General features: G+C 37.7%; 1 long non-coding RNA gene across 3 annotated transcripts in view; it reads left to right on the top strand.

Moving 5' to 3' along the window:
- Positions 1 to 18425, top strand: part of LOC134477915 (uncharacterized) — a 189716-nt gene extending 171291 nt beyond the window's left edge. For all 3 annotated transcript variants that reach the window (XR_010050219.1, XR_010050221.1, XR_010050220.1), the window contains one exon: positions 14509 to 18425. This is a non-coding gene — a long non-coding RNA (uncharacterized LOC134477915). The remainder of the gene's footprint in view (positions 1 to 14508) is intronic.
- Positions 18426 to 26073: the final 7648 nt, after the last annotated feature.

Here is a 26073-nt window from a genome sequence, read left to right as displayed (position 1 = left end):
TGTCAGTGTGTCTTAGTCCCTCTCTCCTCCTCCGGGACTTTGCTCCTCTAGTTCTTCACCTTGCATTTCTTCATTTTCTATTTTTCCTCTCAAATATGAAAACATGCTGAGATAGATACCATAAAAAATACAGACACAAAATAACTGCTTGAGTATGTTCATACTTTGTGTTATCCTATTTTTACTCTCTTTATAGCAGATCTTCACTAAATTTGTACGCACTGCTTTCCCTTCCTGATTTACCTATCAGGTTTTATTCCCACTGATATATTTTACATTTCTCACTTTATCAAATCCAGCAGTCAATTCTCTGTCTAGTATTGCTTGGCTACTCAGTACTTACTCTTGCCTTCAGACTGATTACTCTTTAGTGGAAGCATCCTCTTCTCCTGACTTCTGAGACATCACACTCCTCAGTTTCTTATTCCTCCTCTTTTGTGTACTCATTGGTGAATTTCTCCAGGACTCAAGTCACAGCATATCCACTCTCTATTTCAGGATTGTATTTCATTGAGTACCATGGTATAAACATCACAGAACATAAGAATCCCCAAATTTATGCCTCCACCCTGATCTTTCCTCAGGATACCAGACACAGGGAACCAGTGACCTGCTCGCTGTCTTCATGCCATGCCTCTCACAAGCATCTCAAACTACACAAGTCCATGCTGGAACTTTTGATTCTTTCACTGAGTCTTCCCTAATTTCTTAAGACAAATTATTATGATCATCATTAAACCATTCATTTAGGCCAAGAATCTAAGAATCATTATTGCTTTCTCTTTTTCTTTTACTACTCGCCTAAACCCCAATCTAACTCAGCAGAAAGATTGTTATTGGATCCAATTTAAAAATATCAAAATTATTTCTTCATTGCTTCTAGTATCATCTCAGAGCAAGCCTAGAGCATATTTCCTAGCCTCCTGAGACGATTTCTGAGTTCTCTCCTCCTTGCTCTTCATGCTCACATGGGACTCTTCTACATACAAAAATGAGATTTTTATAGGGTAAGTCAGATTGTGTGGCTTTCCTTCTCTGAACTCTGCCTTCATCTTCAAATTCTGAATCCTTCCTTCAGCATATAAGAGCCTCTGTGAATTTGTTCCTGTCTGTTTTGCTGCCTCTTACCTCCTACTGCTTTCCCAAATTCTTAGCACTCTTTAGCTATGGCTAGCCTTCTTGTGGCTAGAACATAACATATATTCCTGAGACTTTTATCCCTACTGTTCCTGCTTCATGGAGCATGTTCTTTAGGTCTTTGCACAGTCACCATCATTCATGCCTTTGTTCTGGTACTTCCTTAGAAGGGACATCCCAGGCTACACTATCTAAAAAGGCATTTCCTCTCTTCCATCATTCTATGCGTATGCATGTGTGACCAAGTGAATTTGTATTATTTATTTGACTACCTGTCTGTTTTTCCCAGTAGAATATAAGCTTCACAAAGAAGGGTACATTGTCTCACTCCCTGCAGTGTCCCTATATCTAGCACATAGAGACAGCACTACTAATTCTTAAGATACACAAACAAGAAGAGTGCACACAAATATACATACTGTTGGCTCATTCTTTTGTAGGGAAGAATTTTGCATGTTCAGGGTGAGTGTTTCAGTCCCAGAAAAACTGATATAGCATCCTACTGAAAGAAGGGCCACCTTGGTTTCCCTTTTCTTTCTCATTGCAGGCTTTAAAGCTAATAGGGAGAAAGCCAACATCAATTGCAGAGGAAAAACAAAACAAAAAACCAAAACAGTGACTCTTTTACAAGCTATCAGCCAAATATATTTGTCTTTTCTTGTCTGGCAGCATTTACATGGCCATTCCTTTTCCCCTCTCATCTTGTTCTCTCTCCCCTACAGCAGTTCATTTAGAAGTTGTAAGCCCACAGACCTGGGTGGCAGGTGGCAATGGCTCACAAAGAGCGGGTATATTGCCCCAGGGCACTCTGTAATTTAATATACCAGTAACTCACGTCTGCTGATTTATGGATTGATGGATCACAGGTACTGCCTGGATGTATATTGGAAATGTAGCTTCAAAACACACAAGGAAGCTTGTCTGAAGCACGAGCCATTATGCATTTGTTAGAGAAACTGAAAGTCTTGGTGTTTCTTTCCACTCAAAATTCAAACAAAAGTAAATCTACAGGTTTTAATAAACAAAGATGTTTGCATGTATACAAAACTGCAGGTATCTTCTTGCCTAAATTTCCTCTTGTGTATGTGAAGAATCTCACATAGAAAAGCTAGGAAATTTGCTCTCTCTCCAACACAGCTGAGAATGTACCTCTACATATTGGTCCTGTACCAAGCCTTGGACACTATGGCATCTGTCCAATGACTGGCTGCCTACAGAATATTTCTCATTGGAATTACATGTCCCTGACCTATTAATCCCTGTCCCTCCATCTCATGTTATCTGTATCAAATTACTCTGGCTTTGAATTCACTAACATGGACAACATGTTTATTATGAATCTAGTAACTAAAATCCTTGACATGGTGACTTGGTATGGTGATTGCTCCTTGCCTATAAGCAAAACAACAGCACCAACAACTACTATAAAAGCAGAAACCTATGTTGGATTAATCTTTATAAAGAGGTCAAGCTATCCCTTCATTTCCATGTAAATAGCTAAGAGGCAGTGTAACATCTTTGGATACAGGCCTTGCATTCACACCCCAAGGCCATCTTCATTTGTCTATCATTAGCAATTACTAGTTTTGTGATTTTAGGAAATGTATTTAATCTTTCTATGTCTCAATTTTCTTTTTTGCTTCTGTAATTTCATGGAAATTATACTAATAGAATTTTGGAATGAGTTTGCATTAAATCTAAGTCCCATAATAGAAATCAGTTTCTAGCACATGTAGATACTTGCTTGTTTTCCTTTACATCTTTCAGTTTTCTTGGTAATAAAACAGTGGAAATAAATTCTTACCTTATGTACCTTACAAGAATTCATTGACAATGAAGTTAACACATTTGAATAATATCTGGCACATCTTAAATGCCACATGCATGTTACCATTAAGTGAATATCTTTAGTGATCAAATACTCTCTAAAGATTCTTAAATATTTACTTCAGGGAATATGGTAGATTTTGTTTAGATTGTATTTCCCAGAATATAGATAAACAGTATATATATCATAACTACTGAAATTTCCACAAGTTTATAAGAAAACAATTGTTATAAAATGATCCTACTGAATATACCCATTATCATAACCAGAAGCACAGACATAAGGCAAAAGCAGAAATTGATGCAATATACTCAGTATTTTGACATTGTAGGAAATATCTTTGAACAATTTGGAAATAGAATCTCATTTAACATTTTGACAACAATTAAAAAGAAGTACAGAACAATTAAAAAGAATACAGAGAACTTTACAAATCATCACAAGATTTGTTTTAGTAAAAGCATCATCTATCATTCAACAAAAGTTGTGGATACATTTCAATTTTCTCCAAGTAAGAGTTTAGTAAAGTAATAAATATAGAATTTATCTGCAAAATTCATTTGATCCAAAGTTCAGATTTGAAAGTAAGCTGCAAGGGGTGCCCCATTTTACAGAGAAAGGGAAACAGAAGGAATGTAAGTCACAGAAAGTTCACAAACTTGTTTAAATTCTTATAGTTTGTGAGTGACTCCAATCTGAGATTCAGAAAGTCAAGCTCCTTTCCAAAGTATATTGTATGAGTCATTTCCCCACCACTTGGACAAAATACCTGACACTAGTCACTTAACAGCAGAGAGGTTTATTTGGGTCATGGGTATCAGAGTTCCTAGACCATGGGTGCTGGCCTCAAGGCAGAAATATCATAGCAGAAAGGCAAGATGGAGAAATGCTTTTCACCTGTGACAGCCAGAGAGCAGAGAAAGAAGGGAGGCCCCTGGGATCACACCTTTTCCATATCCTGCCCCGCCTCAGTCACCCATCTCTTCTGACCAATCTCCGTCTCCAAACAGCAGTCAACTATGAACTCATCTGTGGATGAATACATTGATGAGCATTTAGCACCACAGTGGTCTAGTGACCTTCCAAACACATGAGCCTGGGGCAGAGGACATTTTATATGCTGAAGATATAAAAGCATGGACTGTGAAACCAGAAACATTGGCTTCAAAACCTAGCTGTATTCCTCTATTTCCTTTTCAGTAAAAAATAGTAATGTGTATGTGTCGAGGATTGTTCTGAGAATTATATGAGTTAACAGATGTAAAACTTGTCACAGGGTCAGCGCTTTATAAGTCTTAGTTCTTATTAATGTAATAATTTTTTGCCAGAAATATATTTTTCAAAGGAATCAGGATGGAGATTGGAAAGTGAAGAGGAAGATGAAGAAGAAACTGGAGGAAGATGAAAAAAGTGTTGGAAAGGAAGAGGAGAAAGAGAAGAGAAAAAAGAGGAAGAAGGAGGAAGGAAGAAAGGAAGGAAGGAAGGAAGGAAGTGAGGGAAGAAAGAAAAAGAAGGAATGAAAGAAAGAAAGAAAGAAAGAAAGAAAGAAAGAAAGAAAGAAAGAAAGAAAAAAAGAAAGAGAAGGAACGAATGAACCAGGTAAGACTGATACACTCCATTGTGTCATAAATGCATGGCTTCTTCAGCAGCAGATCCCATGAAGAAGCCCAAGGTCACTCAGATAAACCAGAGGCTGAAGAAGGACCAGGAAGGATATGAAACCAAGCAAGACTGAAACTCCAGTCCCCCCTGACCCTACAGGGAGCTGTGGCGTATAAACTGTAGTGCAGGAATAACTCCAGGTCAGGCACATGGCTGGAACAAACCTGTCAGTTGTCACCTGGCACACCCCGGTGGACATGTAGCTTCCAGGAATGTAAAACCCTCAGTGCAAGCAAGCAAAACTGTGTAGTATCTCAGTGGTGATTCTTCAAACTCTCCAGGTAGGGTGATTAGAAGAAATCTCAAAGAGAAAGCAGAAATGTTTAACAGGCTATAAGGGACCTGGGATGGGGGACACCATGGGGTTCTACTACACAGACTTTGCCTCAGTCTGTTATCTCACAGAAAGCTAGTGAAAGGCTTATAGCTCCAGTGCAAGGAGAGGCAAAGCTGGCCAGGAGGGCTACTGCCAGGGTATTTGCTGTCTTGAAGCGTAGACTCTCAAACCAAGCATTCCTATTCCTATAGCTTCCAGTCATTGGAGTGTTTTGAATGGTTCCCATGGTCTGTCAGAGCAGTTAGAAACTTTCAAAAGAAAGCAAACCAATATGTTGGTTGATTTTCAATTGAAAGTTTTCGTTGATTCCATTCTCCCATTTTTTTAATGAGCTAAGCCAGGGAGTGATGTTAATTTTGTCTTGTGTACGACATGTATAACATTTCACTAGACGATCTGAGTCACACTCTCACACTCTACATAGTAACATAACTCATTCAGATTGCATGTTTTGGTATTTAGGAAGTGGCATCTATATTTATATATTACTATGTATATATAAATACATATGTGTATAGATATAAATATATGTGCATCTACATTTTTCATTTGCATACACATACACAGATATATAGAGCAATGTATCATAGGCCAGAGTGCAATTCAAGATGAGCTTTTTGGATTCAGTTTCTGGGTACCAAGCTGTTTATCAGATTACAGATTCATAATCCTCTGCACTCTAACATTCCTTATCGAACCTAGACAGTCGCTAGGCAGATTCAAAGTGCAATTAGTCTTTTCCTCGATGCCTGAAATTTTCTGGCAAACTTTACAATATCAAGTCATAAAGTAGCTGAGTTTCAACCTAGACTATTTGCCATTGCAACTTAAGATGATATTAAGTTTAATTTCAGAGAAATATGAATACATTTACATAAATAGTTTTTTCATCAGGAAATAAATATATTTTGAGCTGTCTTGAATAAGATTATAAACATAATATAGCAGAAGTGGAAGATTTAGATTGGAATCAGCTCTGACCTCTTTTACAGTGACTTGGGGGAAGGCAACTTTTTGGAATCTCATCTGTAAAGGGATGACAATGATAAATACCTCTTCAAGTAGTTATTAGAATTAAATGAAATGTTATATGAGAGAGCATTTTAAAAACTGTGAAGTGCCACATGACTGTACAATTTTAGATCACCTGGTCAAAGTGATAACGGCAGGAGTGACATCTCGCTTCTGAAACTAGCTTACATTCTTTAGGTGGCAGCTCTGAAATTGGCAGATATATCCATTTTCCAGAAACAGCCTGAATATGTCCATAAAATTCACAGTGAAAAGAAGTATTTCTAAATATTTGTGGTATTTGTAGTATTTCCCACTGTTTTCTGCTTTGTTATTTTCAGAGTATGATAATATTTGTCTTAGAAATGACATTATATACATTTATTTTTTAAGTAGGAAAACATTCTGGAGGAGTTGTGATTTTTGGTATATCTTCATCTTGATCTATGTAAATATCCTTCTACTTACCACTGACACAGACAGCAGTAAATTTTGGTGATATTTTCTCGATGTCATGGTGCTGTAAGGGTTTTAGGAATCAATTTAATGGCACAAATTTCAGCCAGCAAGGACACAAAGTCACTCAGTACTTCTCGAAACTTTTACAAAATTATCCACAGTCATTCTCACCCTACCAATGTTTACTTGGCAAGGGTGAGTGTCACTATGTGTGCTACTCAGTGATCTGTGCATACCTGGGCAGCTTGGGCAGCCTCTGTATGACCCAGGTCTTTGTCTGAAGCCCTGAGGCAATAAGGTGCCCCTCACGGGCTCAGGTGCTATGAAGAGACAGGTCATCTTGGTGCTCGGCACACAGTAGCCATTCATGGAAATTCAGGTGTCTTCTTTCTTCTTCTTCCTGATCCTCATACTCATTCTTTTTTGCTTTGTCATGATTATGAGTGGTCTTCAGTAACTCTTGCTCCTCACCCACTATTCTATTCTACAGTTGAAAATCCAATAGCATAATGAGGCCCGTGGCTTAGCTCCAATCTAGTGCATGAATCAAAGAGTATCTGCACTCAATCATAGCAGCAAACAGTGATGGACATTGGCCTGGAAGGCGGAGAACCTTGTTTCAAAAGGCAGCTAGAAATTTGACCATGAGCACTTCTCTAACTGCTCAGGTTCTTGAAAAGTTTGATGATGTTGGTAACATACTGTGGAAAGACTGACAACAGTGTGGTTATGCCAATGTGTCAGCCATCACTGGTCATAGGTGTGATGTTGAAGCATAACCTACACAGGTGAAAGACCAGAAGGCACCAGGTAAATAAGTGGAGATGCTGGCCTGTGGTCAGGTAGAAAGGAAATGGAATTGGCCTGCATAACAAAAGAAGAGTTGGAGTTTCTGGGAGAGGCCTGCCTGGAGAGACCCAAGACAGGTTAAGAAATTTATCAAAGAGGAGGTAAGAGACAGGTTGCGAGGGAGAAGAGCCCCTCGCAGCAAGCTTGTTCTTCAAGGGCACAGAGAACAAAGAACACTCAATGAATGGATTTCAGATGAGTGGTATTTACTACTGAACCTTGAGAATGACCCTTATTGTTCTATGTTTTGAAGCCCCTTAGTCACTCAAACTACGAGTTCATGCTTGTGTCATAGAAAAAAGGAAAAATAACCTCATGAGTGAGGGAGAATAATGTCTTGCAATAGAAAGTGTCAGTGTGGACTTCTGGAAAAACATGCGGATAGATAGCAGCAGCTACGGAGGCTCTCTGAGATACCCTGCTTAAAATCTAGGAATGGTGTGGTACGAGGAGTCCTAAGCGAGGAGAGATACACCCTGCTGACCCAGGAATGAACTAAGCTGAGAGAAACCAACTGGAAATCCAATCCTGGTACTATAACAGGAACAGATAAAATCTCAGCGCAGAAGCTAGAGAGTTGAGCCACTGGAAGCTGGGATTAGAATTTCCTGCTGCCGCTGCTGTGTCCAAATCTGCAGGGCAGGGAGACAGATGCGCAAAAGCTCTAAGAGCAGAAATCTGCAAACGGAGTTGAGAGTGGGACTAGCAGGGAGCCCTACATCGCCTTGCGGTGAGTGAGTGGAACGGGGACCCTTTCATAGAGTAGGAGGCTCCAGCAAAGGACATACTGGGACCGAGCAGACTTGCCGGAACAGAGTGCTGCAGTGACATTAGTTGTATATTCCCCTCTCAAGTGGGATTGGTGGGGAGTGCCTGGCCTGCATGACACCATTGATTAAGACCCAGTAGGCTAGCCCAAACCAGGTCCCAGCACCTGGAGGTGCACCCTAGTGGTGAAGCCTTTGGTAGGCTGACCTGGAGGGGCGGGCCCAGCAGAGGCTGCCCAGGTCTGTGTCTCCCTAGTACACTGCAGTGGGCGGAAACACCTAGCTAGCACAATTCAAACAAACTGTAACTGACAAAGAGAAAAAAATTGGGCCTCCTACATTCGCTTGTATGGAAGGAACAAAAAGTATGGGAAGAGGAAGCAACAAGAAAGCATCCTCAGTCCCCAATCCTGAGAACACTGATTCAGGAAAGGGAAATGCAAAGGAAGACAGAAAACATGCAATATCAGACACGGCACCAATAGACATAAAGCGATATCTCCAGAGCCTCATAGACAAGTTTAAAAGTGAAGTATTTAATGAAATAAAGCAAGATATAAGTAGAATAGTTAGAGAAATGCTAAGCACCGCCCAAGAAAAAACAGATGGTGGAATGGAAGAACAGAAAAAAAGGAGAGGATTGTTTGATGGAGAAAATAGAGAAAACATAGAATACGTGAAGCAGGTTCAAAGAGATTACCAGGAAACTAAAAACTCTATCGAAAGCTGGCATAACAGCTTGAAAGAAACTAAGGGTAGATTATCTGAATTGGAGGGCAGATTTGTAATATGGGAGCATGAAATGAAAAACTTATTAAAAATAACAAGAAAACAAACAGCAATAATACAAAGGCTAGAAGATGATAAGAGGATCTATAACTTAAGAATTAAGAACATAAAAGAAGAAGTAGGGACAAAAACAAATGGACTACAACAGCTATTTACAAAAATAATCCAAAAGAATTTCCCTAATTTAGCAAAAGGTAAAGATACTCAGATGTATGAGGCATACAGAACCCCAGCCACCTACAACCCAAACAGAGCTACACCCAGGCATATAATAATCAAAATTCCAGAAATCCAATATAAGAACAGAATACTAAAAGCCGTCAGAGACAAGAAACAGCTCACTTACAAGGGAACACCCATCAGAATTACAGCAGACTTCTTGGCACAAACCATCAAATCACCAAGAGCGTGGGGTGAAATAATTCAAGCTTTGAAAGACAATAACCTCCAGCCAAGAGTGATATATCCTGCACAACTGTCCCTAGAAATTGATGGAAAAATAAGGTGCTTCCAGGATAAAGAGGAAGTAGGGAATTTTGCAACCACCAATTCAACTCTACAGAGAATACTGCAGGATACTCTAAAAAAGGAGCAGAAAGTGAAATGAAGAAGAAAGTTTCAGTGTAGGCAGATTCAAGTTCTCATCTTGACAGAATGCTTTAGTGTTCATCATAAACAAATCCCAGTGTTCTAGTTTTGTTCTATAAATGTCAAAGAAAGGTGCTGGTGGACACATAAGTGTGAGGAAATCAGAACTGGTGTGTGTGTTGGTTGAATTGAGTCAGGCTGCATTGCCTAAGGTTCCAGTTATCTAAGTAAAGCCTCTTGTGATTTCCAGAGGGTGGGGGGGGGATTGAGAAAGAAGGGTAAAAAGTATTTTAATAGCTGCTTATGTGTACGTTAGTATTATTCAGTGTTCAGAAAAATAGAAGAGAGAGCGAGATAGGAAAGGAGAAAGAGATAAAAAGAAGGAGAGATTTTACACAATTGATTCACAACATTGTGGAGGCTGGCAAGTCTAAAATGCATAGGGTATGTCTGACTGCATAGGACAACAGGAAGATTCCCTTCCTTTTGGGTGGACTTTAGTTTTTTTTCCTTTAAGATTTTCAGCTGTTTGGATATCCCATGCTTTACTCCAACTACCAATTGAAATGTTAGCCACATCTGAAAAATATCTTTACCAACTAAGGTAGATACCATAGCACAGCCAATTTGACACATAGAATTAGCCATCACAAAAAATACTGATAGGTTGGACCAATGAACAAGGATGAATAAAGGCATGTCAGGCATCATTAAGAACCTAGAAGAGGCTGGAGAACACTGTTTCATTTGTCACTGCTCCGCATGGCTGTTGAGATTTGCTCAGGCAATTTGCTCAGCTGTGTGGAGTAGAGAAGAGAAAGGATACTCCTCCCAGGCAGGAGGTTACAATCTAACAAGGTAAAGAATGCCTTTTGATAGGAAATTTACACACATCAATAAATCCATAAATACAAACCATATGTCAAAACTGGTCAGAAAAAGAAAGGAATCTGGGAGGCTTGATGCCAAAATGTCCTTAGGAAATCTGTGAGACAGGAAACCTGTTGCCCACGTTGATTGGAGTGTTCTAAGGGAAATAACATAATGGTTTTGGCAAAGGGAAAATGGGAAAGAAGTATTTTCTGATGAGTGTGAGGATGTAAATGGGAATTAGGAAAGTACAATTAGAATCCTTTGGAACAGTGGCCGTTCTAAAATTGCTAAACAGGAGAGTAGACTGTTGGTTGCCGATGAAGGTGTGTCAACCTGTAACCTTGTCTTCAATCTGTATCTGAAGAGCAGTGGCTTTCTGGAATTTCTGAAGGCGGAAACCTTTACAATCCTCTCCTTGGCTTCTCTGCTGGTCTGGATGGGAGTGGGGCAAAGGTAAGAACACTTCAGATAACAGACCAAAGACTTGTGGGGTTGATAGTTTAGATAGCAGTGTTAATCTGTTGAAATGAGCTGGTATCTTGGTTCTAAGAGTTTTTGATAGCAGTGTCAAAATAGCAGATGTAGCAAAATAATGTCATAGCAGATGAGCATGAGTTGTGAATGTTGTCTTAATGTTGAGTTAAGTTTAGGGTCAACAAGTCCACGACCTGGATACTTGGACCATTTGAACTTGTTTTCCAGAACTCAGTTCTAAAGCCATTTTATACAGAAGGATTTTTGCCTTGAGCATATTTTTATCACAGCTGTTACAAAACTTTTGGGTTCCAAGTCTATCTGTCTCTTATACTTGACTCTTAAATTCCACAAAAGCAAAATGTTTTTGTTTACTTGTTTGGTGTTTTTTAAAATTTTATTTTATTTTATTTTTAGTACTGAATTGAACCCAGGAGCACTGAGCCCTTTTTTGGCCAGTGGTAGAGATGGGGATTTAACAAGCTACTCTTGTCTCACTAATGAGCCTTTTTTCTATACTTTTAAATTTTAAAATAGGGTTTTACTATATTTCCAGATTGAGCTCAACTAGTGATCTTCCTGCCTAATCTTTCTGAGTAGTTGGGATTATAGACATGTGCCACAGGATCTGGATCAAAGGCAGTATTTTACATAACATTGTTACTATAGTTCTGAGCAGTGGGAAGATTAGAAACTTCACATGATGGTTGGCAACACTGAGTTAGCGCATTCATTTGTTCATCAACAATTTATTGAGCATCTATTATGGGCCAGCAACATGCTGGCTTGGAAATCCTGAAGTGATCATGGGAAAGATGAGCTTACTATCATGGAAGTATTTTTATACAAGGTATAAAAAGTTCACAATGTACTAAGTACCAACACAAAAGGCTTGAAAATGTATCAAAGGCAAGACCAAGCAACAGTCAGACTTCATTACTGGTATCTTAGGATGCTATGGAAAGAGATTCTGATTTCATAGTTCTGATGGTTTCTTTCAAGCCATGCTATTTCTTGCCTAAGCCTCCACCTCAAGTTGTACACCTGCCCTCTGCCCCCTTGTGCCCCAGCAGCAACTGACCCTGAGCACATCCCTCTCTCAGCCCAAGCAAATGCAACTGTGAGGACAGTGGTCTCATGGGGCTGGAATCAGGGCTTTGGAACTACAAGGAGCTCAACAGAGAGCAGATCAGGCATGGATTTTCTCAGCCAATGTGATTCTAGGTGACTTGGCAGAGGAGAAGGGCATTGCCCATGCGCAAAGTGAAGGAAAGCAACATGGTCCTTGTTGAAGGCATCCTTAAATAAAGCAAAGTGTTTAAACAGGATCCCTCAGAGACTTCCTTCGGTGAAAGAAAAGGAGACCCTGTCCCAGGAGAACCCAAAGAGCAGTTTATTAGCGCTGCTTCACTGAAGCTTCTTCCCTGTCCATCCTCCCTCCTCTCTGTGTATCCACTCCACATTCAAAGGTCTGAACCCTCCTGCAGAGAAATTCTTTTCAGTCTTCCAAATTCACTTTTCAAGTGAGGGTGGTCTGTTGAGTCTCCTTCCCCAGGTTTGGCCAAGAAGAAATGTGAGACCCAAAACAGGCAGCCCCTTTCCTGTTGCTTCAAGAAGCAGTTCATTCCACGAGACTCTTCAGGGATAATCTTACACTTTTTTTCTATTCACCCTTCATCATGATTCTATTGTCAGCCATGTGAGTTCAGCTGTTAACTGCTTACTTAAAAAATGATCCCTCCCCACCCTCATTTTCTCCAGTAACAGCCTGACAAACAAATAGCATCTGCCGATGCTCAGAGAAAAAAAGAAGAGAAAATAGAAAACTAAAGGCGGGAAGCATGAGACTCCCAATGATGCCTGATGACTGATCTTGTTAGTACGCATAGTGCATCCTTATATTTTTCCAGAATCTCAGATCTTTCTACTGCACCACCACAAACACACACACACACACACACACACACACACACACACACACACATACACACACAAAAGCGTTTTGGAGCAGGCTGCACATGCCCCTCTACCCTCTGCCTGGAGCTTGATTGTCAGTCTCATACACAAATGCAGACAATGCTCTCAATAGGCGTCTTTTAGGGAGACAATTACAGAAAGCATGATAACGGGATTTGTCACCCTGATGTGGCTGCTGTTTCAGCAAGCATTTCAATAATGAAAGAAAGTTTTACTAATTGTAAATGTGAATGAATTTCAGCTGTCTCTTCTTAAAAAAAATTCTTTTGGAAGAAAGCCAATTAAGATCATCTGTCTAATGCATCTCTTCACCCCCACTGCAACAATATGTCAGTTATAATAGATGTCTAATAAACTCAGACTTTTCAGGACAGGGTGCTGAGCATGCTGAAATAAGGCACAGATCTGAGCCTCTACCTGCAAATATCTGGAGACGGCTGATGAAAACTTCTCCCTGTGAAATTTTATTTTCAGTCTGTAGGGACATGGAGCTAGAGGCATTCACAGCAGCTAACATACCAAGATGGAGTGAGTTTCAAAACAATGATCTGCTGCATCAGAACAAGTCTTTTTTGTGTGTTTCTGGCCTGGTACTGTAATTATCATCTTTCCGGAAAATTGCAAAAGGTAATTGTTAAAATTCATGGCCTGGCTACTAGATGTCTGCTACCTTAACTCCAGAGGGGAAGCATTTACCTTCAGAGGGAAGGTAACACAACTGGAGCATAGTGATCATGCTGGGGAATTCTCCTTCCAGAAGAATCTTCATGCATCTTGAGGGATCAGGTTACTGGGAGAATGATGTGCCCTAGAAAGAGACTGCCTGTAGTCACCAGAACTTGCTAAATAGGGAACACATCATTTACCTTGCTAAAGATGGATGCACACAGTGGTTCCCAAGTCACACACATGCCTTGGAGGTGACAGTCCTCCCTGATGCGAACTGGAAAAGTTAGTTGTAGAGAAAATCCTGGGGAGATCACAGAGAAAGACCACATACATACCTTGGAGGTGACAGTCCTCCCTGATGCGAACTGGAAAAGTTAGTTGTAGAGAAAATCCTGGGGAGATCACAGAGAAAGACTCCTTTCTTCCATTAGCTTAACTTTCATGACATCAGAAACTCATGATCTACAATCCAGACTAATCCATTGTGTGACCATTCTTTCCCAGGTCACATCTGTCCACCGTTTATACACTTTAGAAAGGTTTGTTGTGTAACTGCAGTTTCTGTATCTTAATCTTCTTCCTTGCAAGTGTGGCATTTTTGTCTCTCACTAATTTGGCTGTTCCTTTAGGCTGTAGGAATAGCTGGTATTGTTGAAGGCCAGGCTGGAGTTAATCCCATTTGGGCACCTTGCCTGTCCTTTAGAGCCATAGTCAAAGGTCTTGTCTGCCTTGCAGTGACTAAACCCCCTTTGCCGATGTCCCTAGTCCTGCCATTCATCACTATTATCTTTTCCAGTCTCCACTACCATCATGGTTCATGCTTCACCATGGGTCTTATCAATATTTCTGTCACCATCTGCAGTACCATTACTCCTGCTGTCTACGGAAACACTTGGGTCAGAACCATCACTATCAATGTGGTAAGCTGAGTAATAGTCCCCAAAGATATCCATTTCCTGGTTCATGGAACCTGTAATTGTTCCCTTATATGGCAGAAGGCACCTTAGACTTGTGATTAAATTAAGCATCTGGAGATTATAGTAGATTATCCAAAGTGTCCAGTGTAACCACAAGGCATCTTTTAACAGAGAGTTGGAGGAAGACTGGACTACAGGGGGTGAAGAGGCAGTATACAGATGGCAGCCGAGACTGGCATATTATGGCCACAACCCAAGGAAAGCCTGCAGCCTTAGCAGCTGAAAAAGAAGAGGAACACATTATCCCCTAGAAGCTCCAGAGAGAACCAGCCATTCCCATAATTTGATTTGAATTTTGTAAGACTCATTTTGGTCTTGTGATTGCTAAACTTGTAAATGAATAAATTTGAGGGTTTTTTTAATGAAAAATAATAAAAACAGTGATACAGAATTTCAAAACAAAGTAATAGATTAACAATGGTTAATATATTGAATATTGTTATCTTCAAAGTAGTTGCTCAGATTACAAGATATAGGCATGAAAAAATGACCAAATAATGGAAACATAAATTGTCCTTTTTGATATACTAATAGAGATTAGTACTATGATTATCTATCATATCTATCTATCCTTTTCCCATCTTTTTTTTTCCACCCAGCCCACTTATTCTTTCCTTTTTTGCAGTGAAAGGGGGGAAGAAATTGCTTTTTTTTTTTTTTTAAAAAAAAGAAATTTGTGGTGTTTTGTTACAGTGGCAACAGGAAATTGCTGGTTAGTGATTTTATCATCGTTGGTGTTACATTTTCTGCCTTTTTTTTTTCTGCCTTCTGAAGGTGAGTAGACTACCCAAATAGAGCCTAAAGCACCCAGAGGGATGTCCTTGTTCCACTCATAGGAAAGGAAGACAAGGACCCAGAGCTTCTATTTCCCAAAGTATAAACCTTGGCATTGTACTCCCCCGTGAACAGGAATTCAAAGTAGCAGCACAGAGTATGGTTATTAGTCTTTTGTACAAAAATTCTAGCTCGTGGGTTCTATTTTCATCCTTAGTTATTTCCAGGGATGCAGCACTGACTTGGTTTCAAATCGATATAAGGCAGATTGCTTTATAGACAGACTATAACAGGTGCCAGCCTATATATTTCCCACCTCTGCAGTCCATACCTCCCCGAGAAAGAAAGTATTTTAAGTTCTCCACTTGTCCTTGACCTGTGGCTCCAGCTACCCATAACATTCAGAGAGATAGTGTTAAAAATAAGCAGTTGTGGCTCGGTTATACAGGTTAAACATCATTAAATGGAGAAACAGCTTCCTTAAAAGTAAACCTATTGAGGAAATCATCTGATGCTTCATACTCTCACACATAAAAAGCAAGCAGCCAGCATAGGAGGAAAATAATCAATTTTGTTTATTACTACGGGCAAGATTTACTAAGTGTTTATTTGCACATGACTGAGTCCCAGGCATGGTGGCCTTGCTTTCTTGGAACTACAATGAGCCTGAATAATTTAGATTAGGTGACTACACTAATTGAATTTACCACATAATTAGCTCACAATTTTCACTTCATTTTACCATGCAAATCCTTTCTAAAAAGGAAAACCCATTCTAATTTATCTGTTTTATACATACCTTAAGTCAATGCTTGGAATACCAAATTATATATTTAGGTGAAGAATATGCCCCTTTGAGTTATACTTTTGAAGGTTTCATGTAGTATTAATATAATTGTTTTTGTTTCTTAAAAGTAACATAATCACTTTGCAAACAATTTGGAGAATTAAGAAAAATATACACTATTTCTTGGACAAATGTTCATAGCAATGATTATTTTTCAGTTGTTTGTTTTTATGCCTTTAACATTTATGTAATTAAAATTAGAGTGTAAATGGTATTTAACATGCTTAATAAAATATTAAAAACACTTGCTCAATTTTTTCACTGAAAAATGGGTAGTCATTAAAGTCTACAAAGTATTTCCCTAATACATCAATCATAAATATAAAACTTCATAATATTTAGAACTACAAAAAATGATTTTGCAGATAATTTTCTGAAAAATAAGCTCAGAAAATTTGAAAGAACATCAAACATGACTGCTTTGTCTTTTTCTGTGTTTTAAGGAATATATTTATTACTTTTAAGACATGTACCATGCAGCTGTTACATGTAATGGAGTCTTGTCTGGATGGACTGGAGCTCTCAAACTGCCAGTAAATAAAACAACCTGTCAAGACGGGCCAGTACATATCACTGAAATCCGAAAAGTAAAGCGCTTAAAGCTAAACTCATATTTCCAACAGTTTTCATCTGATGTTTTGTTTGTTTGTTTGTTTTTGGTACTATAGATTGAACTCAGGACCTTCCACTGAGCTATTAAACCATTGTGCAAATCAAATCCTAACTTTCAGAATATGACTTTGACAATTTGTACATTGCATTGAATTAAAAATGCTAAGGATTAGAAATGTTATTTGTCTGAGTAAGTGAATATGCTTTTCCTCTAAGAGAACTCATTTGATATAAGTGATCAAAATTATTTTAACCCATTTTTGCTTATAAATCTTTAAAACGTCTTCAATATAAAGCAGATAGAGAATTCACCATATTTTCTCTTTGTTTTGATTTCTCCATCAAAAAGTGGAGGCATTTACTTACAACTTGTTTTAAAATTACACTCAAAAACAATTATCCATAAAGCATTTGGAACTATATAATTTCCTTTAGAAACAAACAAATGCAATAAAATTCAAATTTATACAGATGCTGACAGCAAATAGTTACAATAAAAATAAACATATTACCCAATGCATATCTCTGTAGCATCTTTAAGGCAGGTTAGAAGAATACAGGGGACGCGGAGTTAGAAGTGAATGAATTTGGCTTTAAATACTGACTGTTCTTTGGATTTTTTTTTTTTTTGGCCAAGTCATTCAATCATTTTACATCATCTGCTGCACACAGAATGATTATTATGTGATAGTTTTTCCAAATACGTAGTCTCGGAATGGACATTGTTCTAGAGCTCTGCTCTTCAATATGGCAGCCACTTGAAACACCTGACTATTTAAATTTTAATTACTGGAAATTACATGAAATTAAAAATTCATTTTCTCAGTTGCACTAGCCCCATTTCAAGGATTCACAATGTGACTAGCAGCTGCCTGATGGGACAGTAGATTTATCGAAACCATTTTTAGAGTCTCATGCAAAGTCCTATTGGATATCACAGGTAAATTATAACTTATGGAGAAAAAAAATTGTGTTCAAATATTTGGAGAACACTGGATTGACCAAAATGAAACATATTTCTCTAAGGCAGCACATCTTGAAGACTTCAATATGTCAAATGTGGACATTCAAGATTAAAGTTTTTCAAACTGTTTGTCATCTAATAACAATGTTTCTCCACTTTTTTTTTGTAAACACAACTCAAGTTTTGTAATTAAGTGGGATCATGTTTTCTCTTATAATCTGAATTGTTTGTAATGTAAATGCAATAAAATAATATGTAATATACATGTAATATAATGTAAATGTAGATAAAAATAGTCTTTATTTGGAAAAATCCTTTAATCTCAGCCTGGAGCCCCAGTTTTGAAATACTAATGTGTATCTGGGCCATTATTAGAAGAATTTTGCTCCTGTTAAGAGGAGAATACCACGGCACCTTCTCATTCCCTTTGCTCTGGTCTCACATGTGGTGTCTGAGGTTTCATACTTGAACCCCAGCCTTCTGATGCTGCCTACCACAGAGGAAAGGAAGGTAACAAGCTCTGTATGGAGCCCTGATTTTGTCGTGTTTCTTAATCAGTGACAGAGCCATACCTGCACCCCATTTGTGGGACGAATATTAAATAATATCTGTGTAGTATTCAGATTGTTGCCTGGCACACAGTATACTTATGAAAGCATTTTTATTGCTATTTATGCCACCCTTGCATAATATTGCTGTGGATGAATATTTTATCATCTCAACTCAAAAGTGTTTTCACATAAGGTAAATTCTGCCACATTACTACCAAGTACATTAAAATGCTTGTCATAACTCTCAACGTTTTCAAATAAAATCTAATTTTTTAAAGTTTGTCATTTTCTTTAACTTATTTGATGAAAGCAGGCGTTTGGGGATTTTATTGGTTTGCTTGTTTGCTTGCTTTTAGTACTATATCCCTAGCACTTTTTAAATTTAAGACAGACTTTCACCAAGTTGCTAAGTTTCTCAGGTTGGGCTTGAACTTCTAACCCTTCTGCCTCATTTCTGCAGGACTGCTGCAATTACAGGTGTGTATCCCCACACTAGGATCTAATGCATACATTTCTGTAGTTTGAGTACTCTTAGGAACATGACAGAGACCTTTGGAAAGATAATCTAAAATACACATGTAGCTCTGAGAATATCTCCCCGTTAGCATTGTCTTGATCGAATGCTCTGTTTTTTAATATTCAAACTTGAGAATGTGTGCACGTGTGTGAGTGTGTTAAAAGGATATTCTTAGCTGATATAAATAAAAGCTACAAACATTCATCTAAAGTCATTTTCTGAACATATATTTCTATTTCTCTTGGGTAAAATCTAAGAGTGGGACCAGTCAGTCTTGAGGTAACTATGGTATATTGTTGCCTTTCAAAGCAATTGACAAACCATTTTCCAAAGTTGTCCAACCATTTCAAGCCTCCATCATCAAGGTGGGGGAGTTTTCCACTTCTTAGCCAGCACTGAGCATTGAGTCTTTCACTGTCACCCCTGTAATGAGTGCACACCAGTGTATCATTGTGGTTTTATTTTTATTTCCTTCGTGACTGATAATATTGTGCTTTTTATGTACTTATTGGGGTATGTGTACTGATTTGTGAAGTCCTTGTTCAAATATTTTGTCCATTTAAAAAAATAAGTTGTTTGTCTTTTTATTCTTACATTTCTGAATAAAATCCTTGTAAGACAGGTAATTAAAATATTTTCTCTTAGATTATGACTTTTCTTAATCTTTCAAAGAGCAATATTTTATAATTTTAATGAAACCCAGTTTATCTTTTTTTTCTTTTGCAGTTAGTGTTTCTCAGGCCTCAGATAAGTAGTATTTGCTTACACCAAGATCACAAAGACATTCCTCCCATGTTTTTCTCTAGAGACATTACAATTTTATTTTGCGTGTCTGTCTATGATTATCTTCAGGTCGACTGCATCTGATTCTATGAAAGGGGTGATTCTTTTGCACAGATATAAATAGATGAATATCCAGTTTTCCAGCAGCATTTATTGGAACATATATTTTCTCATTGAACTATGTCAGCACATTTGTTAAAAATCTATTCTAGAGTCTCTGATGTGTTCCATTTTTTTAGGTCTACATGCTTGCTAAAATCATTTTAATTTATTTATATAGCTTATATTAAGTATAGGAATCAGATATTATAAATCTTTCATTTTATCTTTTTCAAAATGAGTTCTATGTGCCAGCCAGGGTGAAGCACACTTATAATAAGGCAAGTAACTCTGCAAATTTGAACCCAGGCTTGGAACTACACAGTGAGTTAAAGACCAACCTGAACTACATATAGAAACCCTGTCTCAAAAGAAATCATTTCCACCATTTTAGATTATTTCCATATAATGTGCATTTCAGAATCATCATAAATTTCTATACAAAAGGGTAGAGAGATTTCAATTTGAATAAATAGAACCTCTAAATTGCTTTTAGAAAGAATAGATTTCTGCATAATACTGAGTTTTCTAGTGCATGAGCATATTCTCAATCCCTATTAATTGGGTTTTTAAAAATTTCAGTCAGTTTTTGATTTGCATATATTTTGAGTTAAATTTATGTTAAAATATTTTATACCTTCAGATCCAACTGAGAGTGGTTATGGTTTTAAATTGTATCTTCCAGTTGAGTTTTGCTAATATTAGAAATACAATTAATTCTTATATACTGAGCTAGCATCTTGTTACTGTTATTATTTCTTACTGGACCTTCACTTTTGTTTTTCTTTCTTGTCTTTTTTTTTTTTAAGCTGGTGTCTTTAAAAACATGTTGAAGAACAGAACTCCTCCCCCTTTTTAAACTTTATTTTTATTAGTAAATGTTTATAGTACATAGTGACCACATTCATCATAGGGAATTGGTAGCTGTACATGACATGTCTTAATCCTCTCCAGTCCCCTACCCAACCTTGAGCCTCCTCCCCTTCCCATTTATAAAGGCTTTGTTTACATTCTCTTCCTTCCATTCTCTTTTTCTCCTGTCCCTCCCTTTGCTTCCCTCTCCTCCCGCCTTTGTTCTCCCTTCCATTTGAACATTTTCTTCCTGTTTTCCAATATCTATCATCCATTTTGGTCTTCTACTTTTGGTTTCTCATACAAGAGAAACAGTGCAGTATTTAAACATGCATGTTTGATTATTTTACTTAAGGATATGGTCTCAAGGTGCATCCATTTACCGAGAAATGTCTTGAGTTTATCTTTTCTCATGGCAAAATAGTACTACACTGTATAAAAACCCTATGTCTTTATCCATTCATTCTTTAGTGGGCATCTATGATGTTTTCAATATTAGCTATTACAAATTGTGCAGCTATAAACGTGAGTGTTTATGTATTGCTGGGGTATGAAGCCTTTAACTCTTTTGGGATGATACCAAAAGGAAGAATACCCGGGTCAAATAAAACCCCTAGTCCTAGTTTTTTGAGGAACCTTCACACTGATTTGCGTGGTGGTTGTATCAGTCTACACTCCCACCAACATGAAGTGTTCCACTACAGCCTTAACAGCGTTTGTTATTGGTTGATTTCCTGATGATAGTTATTCTTTCAAGAGGAAGAACAGTACTCTTAATTTGTATGAAGTACAAATAATTAGTATCTGTGTTCTATCAAATTCTTAAGCAAAAATAACACCCTGTTTTGTTTTGTTTTCTTCTTTAAAAGAAGTTTCATAGTTTTGACTTTTACATTCAAGTATGTAATCCATTTTGAATAAGTTGTGTATGGTATGAGGTAAAGGTTTACATTCATTTTTGTTGCATGTAGCTATAATTATTAGAACATTATTTGCTAAAAATAATATTCTTTCTGAATTGTTTGAATCTGACACCATCGTGACACCATCCGGAGATGTGTGAGCTCATTCGCTGACACCCCACTCTGGTTTCATTCATTTGTATTTTTACCTTTATTTCAGTACTGCATTGTCATGATGCCCAAAGTGAAAAACAGACCCTACATTTCAGTAGTGTGTGGTCCTCAAATTTCATGTATTTTTACAATGCATTTGACTATTTTAAACTCTTGCATCTATATAAAATTTACAAGCTTATAAATTTCTACAGATATGACAATTGAGATTTTGATTAGTATTACATTGATCTAAGAGATAAGGTAGAAAGAATTGAACTTTTAATGAATTAAAATTTTAATGACATTGAGTTTTCTAATCTAATACATGGTATAGGATATATATGGTAAATATATATATGGTAAATATAAATAAATATATATATATATATATATATATATATATATATATATATCTTTATTTGTAGGAATTCCTTACTAGTGTGTAGTTTCCAGAATAATAAATCTAATGTATTTCTCTATGTGCTTGCAAATTTTTTGTTAAATTTATCAAAAGTATGTTACATATTTGGTATTACTGAAGTAGTTTTTCTATTTTGGTTTTGATTGTTCACTGATATTAGATGGAAATAGTACTAAACACCTGGTGTGCACCTACTCTGGTTGTCCAGATCTTAGACATTTCTTGTTCTGAGAGAACACTGAGCATCAGTCTGTTCACAAGGCTCCAGGCAGTCGCTGTTTCTCCAGCAGTTGCTCATGGTCTGGTCCCTGGGGTCTCACTCCGTGTAGACTGGTGTTCAGCCAGGGATTTTAAGCAATTCTGACACAGATTTCTGGAACTCTGTGAATTTCCCTTTCCTTTGCTTGTCTGCCCTGCAACTAACTGTTAGCTGTCCTGGCCTTCCCTCCCAGGTGGCCATTCCCGCTCTCTCACCTCCGCTAGACTTCTGCCTGGAACCAAAGCACCACCTCTTTTCTGTTCAGAAAGCACCACCAAACAACTGTGGCCGCTGTAGTTTTGCTTCCTTTGTTCCCTTTCTCTCTGGAGTCACAGTCCTGAGTAGCCTGTGGATATGAAAGTGTCCCACACACATTTGTCTTTTTTTTCTCGTTGTTTTAGTGAGAACAGTGGTATTAGCTGGCAACTTTTGAACTATGCACGACATCAACCAAGATGTTATATGCCGTGTTTCCCAAATTATACAAAGAAAGCTGCGGTTATTGCTTATACTAAGGAAACTGTTCATTAGCAACCATGTCAAGTGCTTGATGATAAGGTGATTATGCATCATAATGTGATGGAAGCATAAGTATTCTACTATTTTCCAGTGAATGCAGGAAATTTGTTTGTGGGTTTTGGGCCCAAGCTAAAAAAGCTATTATTTTTCAGATTGCAAATAATGAGAAATAGGCTCCTCATTAGGATCAGTTAGGATGAAGATTAGAACTTTTTGAATAATCATTGCTAACTAGGAAATGCCTGGTTCACTCCTTTTTATGTTGCTATTACAGGATTCTTGGGGTGAATCATTTATAACAACCATAAATTTCTAATCTCATGGTCTTGGATGTTGTGAACTTTCAGGATGGTGGTCAAGCGTGTAGGGAGAGAGTTTTTGCTGTGTCATCACATGAAAGAGGGAAAAAGAAGAGGGGTGACCTCATCCTTTTATAAATGCATCGGTCCATATGGTCCAGTCACTGCTCGAAGGTCTCACTGCTTTAACCTGTTCTGACGACCACGCAATTTTACATGACCTTCTCAAGGGGCAGACCCTCCAAGCGTAGCATTGCCTTTATGTGTGAAGGCATCACCTGTTCATGTCCACACCCTTCCTCTGGCTCACAAATGTATCCTGTGAGCCTAGAATAGCTCCTGGAACATAGTGTAGAGCTGTAGAATACTTGTTCGATAAGCAAATAGTGAGGGCTCAAGGTAGAATCACCTACAATAATGATAATTTTTATAATTTTTTGGATGTTAGTTATTATGTTGAATGAATCAATGACTTTGTAGCACTCCATTTGCTAGGCTGAACGAACTTACTTACAAGGGGCAGGCTCCTTTTCCGTGAGATAGTAGGAACTGAAAAAGAATAATATTCAGTCAGTGAGCACATTTAGCAGGATTTATTAAAATATTAGTCAAGTAAGATAAGGCTATTCGATTTATTATTTAACAAATACTTAGGAGCTTATCTAAACTATAGTCAGCTCTATCAATGTCTAATTTCTCCAAGTGGGCACTAAATAATGCCAAAGTCGAGATAAGAACTCATTCTCAGAGTCCATGCATTTTTATCCTTGTCCCATTTGTATGGCTGGATAAGAATGCAAATGGAGACCTACAGATCACATATTTAAATGTGAGTTGAAAATGAGTTACTGAAATGTTCTGTGTGATATGTCCTTTCTGCCACTTGATACGCATGTTTTCATGATGACAGGAAAAACAGGCTTGAATTCAGAACTCTTCTGTTCCTCGTTGTTCACCCCTAAAGGTAGGAGGCTTCTCCCCAAGTTCTCCTTTCACAACGTGTCGCTCCTTTCTCTCCCATTTGCTCTGTTCTGTTTTATGAGGATCACACACAACTGTGAGCACCCTGCTTGCCTAACTTCTTCCTACACTTTGTGAACAGCCATCCTTTGGTTGCTTCAAAAGTGGCCAGGGGTGAATTCAGACTTTAGAAGGACTGTGTCAAGTATAGGGTCTACTTTGGCCATGGAAGCAGCTCCTCAGCCATTTGGAAGGTCATTTTTTGGCTTCACTGGGGCATAATATAACAGTGACAAGAATATGACCTCTGTGTTGATGTCCCCTTTGCTGTGAGAGTAGCATGGTTGTGAGGCTTAGTGGGGGTTCTCTAAATCCGAGGTCCTGAGAAGTCCTCCCCCTCTCTCGGTAACACTATGAGATTCTAAACATATGAGAGAGTGTAAGAGTTGAGATTTCAAAGTCCCAGTGTGGATTTCAGTGACAGGATTTTCTAGTCATTTGATTAATATTCATAGCCCCTTTTTATCTGGTTTTGTTAAGGGCAATAGTGGTTCCGCTTAGAAACTAAACATTCAAGGTATTCTTGCATTTAGAGGTGGCTACCTACTATGGTTTGGGACAATGAAACATAAACCAAATCTTGTTGAGGATTTCTGTGAGAACTTTGTTCTCTTGATATAATCTCTACTTGCTCCTTCTTGATGCTTTCTTGTTGTCTGGAACATAAAATTGAGCTTGGGGGTAGAGCGGTGTCTTCATAACTAAAGTTGATATAGAAGAACACCATGAATTAAAGATGAAAGTACGTGATACAGGTGGCATAGTACAAACATGAAGGAATGATGGCGCACTGATGATATAAGGACTTGAGTCACCAGCCTTGTCATGTGAAAAGAAACCCTTGATTTGGTAAGTCACTATAGCCAGGTCTCATACAAGCGTACAAAATCAATTCCTGATAAGGCAATCCGTTGAATCATATAATCTCTACTCTCCCACTTTCATGTGTTAGATTACACTAACAATAGAGGAAAAAGATTAAATTTGTGAACTTTTTGTCTTCTATAAGACTTTAAATTCCATAGATTTAGGGGCTGAATGTTAACCATAATTTTTCCTAGTGCTTTTCCCATAATCTGAAACATAATCACATCAATAGCACAAAGAGAGAGGTGTGTTTGAAGTTTAGATAAACCAGGTGAGGTCATGAATGCCTATAATGACAAGACACAGGAAGATGAGACAGGAGAATCTCTGTGAGTTCAAAGCCATCCTGGGCTACAAAGTGAATTCAAGGCTACCCTAAATTGCATAGTGAAACCCAAAAAGTGAAAAAAAAAAAAAAGAAAGAAAAAAGTTTAGGTTAACTTCCAAATATCAAGCTTTATTGTGCCCATTCATAGTTACAGTCATGGTAGTTAGTAAAGCAACAGCATTTTGAATTAAAATATAAATATAACAATACTTTATGTTTGGATTGTTTGGTACTGGCTCTTCAATATTTGTTTTCAAGAAACAAAACCAAACCCCAAACTGACCTATTCTGAGTTGATGAATATTTTTGCTTGCTCTGTATTCCCTAAGAATCTCTAAGAAAATATTTGTTAAATTTTTAAGTATTTTAGTCACTTACTTCCAGAAATGAGAGAGAACATTTATATCCATGACTTTGTTAAATATCTTAATGATTGCATGCAGAAACAATCAACATCAAGAAATAAAAATCACATTTGGATGAAATGAATATCTTGGAAACGATTATTTTTCAAATATGTTGGACTTTACTGAAAGGGTAGAGTATACAACAGCAGAATTTGGAATAAGGTATATGAAAGATTTACTGAGAAACATAACTTTCTCCATCTAACTCATTAAGCGCTCTTTATGAGATGACACGAAAATATTAGATTCAAAATGAGCATTTGAAAGTTGGGTAGACTCAACATTTAGATTTTCATAACAAGGGCACTTGAAATATAAGATCATCAATTGTTAGTGATAGAAATGTTTTCTTTTACTGTCTTACAAATCTTTGAATGAAACATGGTCCATTAAATTCCAGCTCCTTTTGGAAATGTTCCCGGTGAGCACACCACATAATTTCCAACCTATTCAGCACTGCGCAATCCAGATGACATCAACTTGTCACTCTTGCCTCTCT

Source organism: Cavia porcellus, unplaced genomic scaffold (assembly GCF_034190915.1).
Source record: "Cavia porcellus strain 051 isolate PalLab524CR breed Dunkin Hartley unplaced genomic scaffold, mCavPor4.1 scaffold_10, whole genome shotgun sequence".
Lineage (NCBI taxonomy): Eukaryota > Metazoa > Chordata > Mammalia > Rodentia > Caviidae > Cavia > Cavia porcellus.
This window is presented reverse-complemented; position numbering and strand designations above follow the sequence as displayed.